Source organism: Cupressus sempervirens, chromosome 2, assembly GCF_028749045.1.
Source record: "Cupressus sempervirens isolate cs-2001-9-10 chromosome 2, ASM2874904v1, whole genome shotgun sequence".
Lineage (NCBI taxonomy): Eukaryota > Viridiplantae > Streptophyta > Pinopsida > Cupressales > Cupressaceae > Cupressus > Cupressus sempervirens.
In genome coordinates, this window is record NC_143119.1 from 717,370,533 (window position 1) to 717,374,631 (window position 4,099).

A 4,099-nucleotide genomic window follows, 5' to 3' on the forward strand; every position below is an offset into this window, starting at 1 on the left:
CAAGGTGGTTAATGTAGTAGATACAATTACTAATTTTCTCAAAGGACTTCTACCTAGTTTGGGTTTGTCTATTTGGACTACAACCCCATGGACAATTGTCAAGAGCTTAGATGAAAACTTCACTGACAATATCATCCACAAAACCCTTGTCTTTGCATGGCCATCTTGGATTTACCAAATGATAAATTGTGGGCTTCTCATTTGGGAGGTCTTAAGTTCACGTCTACTTGAGCTTAATACATAATCTCAACAAGGAATAATAGCATCATACTCAAAGAGTCCTCTTATGTTCTTGTATTGAATGAATTGGACCCTATGTGCTTGTAATTAAGCTATTTTCATTATCAAGAACCATGTAGAGAAATGTAGGTATGGAGATTAAGGACTCACCATTGTTTTGAGATAGTCCCAATCATCAACTAAGGGCTGCCTAGGAAATCTCACAATATTCAGCACCAGAGGACCCATTTTAGAGCCAAACAAAAGCTTTTCAATAAGCTTCACACTCTGTTAAGATGCATGCAATGTGTCATCACATCAATCAAATGCTTTTGTGCTTCCAATATCTCAATGGAATTCTCTGTAGATCTTTTATACTAACCAAAGAAAGCCATTCCCTCATTAGCTTTAAGCCAAAAATTTACATTCATTCATCTAAAAGAATACCACAAACTGATTATAGTAGATGATTCATATAATATGTTTAATGGAAAATACAAGGAAGTCAAGTTTGAATCTATGTTAAATTATTGTTATAGCTTATCTGATATAGGTTTGAAGCCTAAGAACATATTTATTAGTTTAAATCAAGTGAAAATAAAAATGATAATCCATCAAATCAATTTCCATACAAACAGAGACATGATTACCACCTTTTGCCATAGGTAAAGAAGGTCTGCGCCTTGTTGGTTTATAGCCCTTGCTTCCTTTTGATCAAAAACTTCTTCAATCCCATTGTCAAAGGTGAAAGTAGCATTAGCATTTTCAGGGTCACTTCCCATGTATAGAAACAAATGCTCTTTGCTGATAGGGATGTCACTGTACTGCATTATGTGGGTTCTAGTCCTATATGTGTTATGATCTGATATCCTCATTTTTACCTGTTAATGATTTTTTGTATCAATATATGCACTTCAGAAATAGAAAGTTCCTTCTAGTTCCACTTTATCAAAAATAGGATCAAATGAAGTTGGTTTTCTAATATATTTACTAATTTCAATAAAAACTTGAACTATTAATGGTAGTACTAGCACCATAACCCATTATAAAATCTAAAAAGTGAAAATTAGCACTTACACATGAATGTGATATATAGAAAAAAGAAAACATAAATAGTAAACCCCATGAAGTAAGTGGAACATGTCTTAAAGCCAGAAGGAAAGTGCAGTCTAACTGGTGTTTTTCTTGTTCAAACCCCAAATTAAATGTCCTAAGTAGTTTCATTGAGTACGTTAGTCCTCTGGCTAAGAGTTGAGAAATAGATTTCTATAACATTTAACATAAATTAGGGCCATGAAATGTTATCACTTATATTATATGCATATATTATCTAGCTCAAGGACACCTTCCTATCTTTTTGAAGCTTCTTACCATTTGGTACTACTACTTTATTGTTTTTGTCTCCAAATTGTGCATCTCACTGCCATTCACATTAAATTAGTAAAGAGTTGTGTGCTCAAGACTACCAATAAAATGAATTTTATTTGACTAATTTTTGCTATTTGAAAGAGAAAATATTAACCTATCTTCAATTCATGCAACACTGTACAAATCTCTAGGGCATGTGAAATACTCTTGAGGGGGTGAGGGGGACATTCCAGGACAGTAAGTTCCCCAACTATTTTCTTTTGCACTTTTAGCTATTGTAGAGTAGATATTTATACCTTTTGGTAGAAGACATTCAAAAATGCTTCTTCTTTCACATGCCTTGATATAAATGAGCTAATGATGCAAATGGTTAAATCAATGAGCCACCAAAGAAAGAAAACTGGACATGGACTTAAAGTGCATTTCCAATTCTTCAAAAATGAGGAAAAAAGAATAGTCCTGCATTTCTTAAGTGGTTTTATTTCCTCACCATTTCTTTAAATGTGCTAGAAGCATGTTTTTTCTTTAGGACTTCAACAAAGTCATTTGCAAAAAGATAAGGAAGGGTGGACATACCTACAATCACAACCAACATCATCATCACCTCTATGTATCATAGTTGCATAAGTCATACTGATTTCTTCTAACACAAAATTAGAACAACAATAGAATTGTATTTGTCGCAAATGATGGAGAATTCAAGTGGCAAACCTTGGAGATTTCTAGTAAAAAGCTACAGCTATAGACAAAAAATGATAAATGAATGAATGAATGAAGATTTTTAATGACATCCATGAGACTAATTAGTCTAATGGACCACGGATCAAAGCCTAAATGATTACACATATTAAGTTGACAAAGGATGTGACATGGAATGGCTTAAGACCAATTCCATTCTTTTATGACTAACATGTTGCAAATATCTAAAAATTCATAGAGGAGAACACATTAGGGCATTGGGAGGAATATGCATAGTTTTCCCTATCTAAGATGGTTGAAAATGCATCTTGTTCTACAAAAGACAATAAATGAATGATCAACCATATTAAGCCTACTAAACAAGTGACATGGAATGACGTAAGCCTGATTCCATTCTTACATGAGTTTTAAGCTATTCCAAATGACTACAAAAGCATATGGAGGAACATATTAGAGTACTATCAAGAATATGCATAGATTCTTTTAGGGTAGGAATACTATTTTTTTGGAAACGAGCTCAATAAATCTGATCGGTCCAGTAGAGAATCTATAAAAAGTGAGGTTAAAATTCACTATTGTGACAATTTTAGAAACAATGAGATATGTCTCTATCATAAATGGGACAATGTCAATCAAAATTTCTTTAAATAACAATCCAATTTAGAATATAGATTTTTATACAACCTAGAGCAGTCAAGAAATCTATTATGGAAAATAATGGAATAATGTTCAGCTTTTAGATTCTCTTCAGTTTGAGTATTCATTGGCAATTTGGAAATTCCACTAGAGATAAGTAAAGATAGTAATTAGAATTTTAAACAAATATAGTTACTCACCAAGTACTCCAGGTCCTCCATGGTTAGAGTAATAGATGAAAATGTGGTCATTGGGGCCTCTATCCACCACTTTACCAAGGAAGAGATCTTTCATGCACTCCAATGCCCACTCTCTAGAAAGGGTCCCAAAGAACTTGACAAGGGCCTGAAAAGTTCTAGAATTAGTAAGGGAATTGATAGTTTCTATTCAATTTCAAGAGCATATGATGTTTCATAGACCTATGACTCAATAATGTGGGTGTTGACAATGACACATTTGACATCAGGCAACTCTGTATAGTGCTGTAGCCAAACTTACAATATTAGTGATGCATATATATTTCCTAAGAAACCATTTGACATAAGGAAAAATGGAGTAAACCTAAAAAATATTTCCACAAAAATTCATATAGATAATATTTCATACAAAATATTCAATCTATATTAAAGCTCAAGTGTACTCCCAATGAATCACCTACCTGAAGTGTGCACATAATAAACTAGCTTTCTCACACAACTATGCTATACGAGGATAGTCATAATGACTAAAAATTCTATTTTCCAAGATAGCATTAGCAACATAAGGGAAAATGACAAAACCACAATAATTTCTACAATCAACAATGTATAAATAGTTACATTTTCACTCTTTCTAGACTTTGCACATTAGTGTACTTTTAAACTAGGTTTAAAAGCTAGTTGATTCATGATCATATTAACAACTTGCCTTAGTTTGAAGATGTACATGTTCTAGCAAATTAGCTTCAAAATATCCAGCAAAATTGATGTTTTTTCACGAATCATATTACGCTGCATATAGATTTAAATTGGAAATAAAAGTGTAGTAAGTTATAAAGAAGTTTCCTTATGGTCTCCATATCTACCAAACCTTTTAAACATTTTTGATCTATCTTGTAAGATACTATCACCCTAGCTAACATCTTTCAAGGCTAACACTGAATGAAACACTCGATTGCATTTTCACAAGCTATGTGTTC

The 4,099-nt window shown here is 32.7% G+C and overlaps 1 pseudogene; it reads right to left on the reverse strand.

Annotated features, from left to right (window-relative positions):
- Positions 1 to 378: 378 nt before the first annotated feature.
- LOC149575385 (vacuolar-processing enzyme gamma-isozyme-like) lies at positions 379 to 3,192 on the reverse strand (annotated as a pseudogene).
- Positions 3,193 to 4,099: the final 907 nt, after the last annotated feature.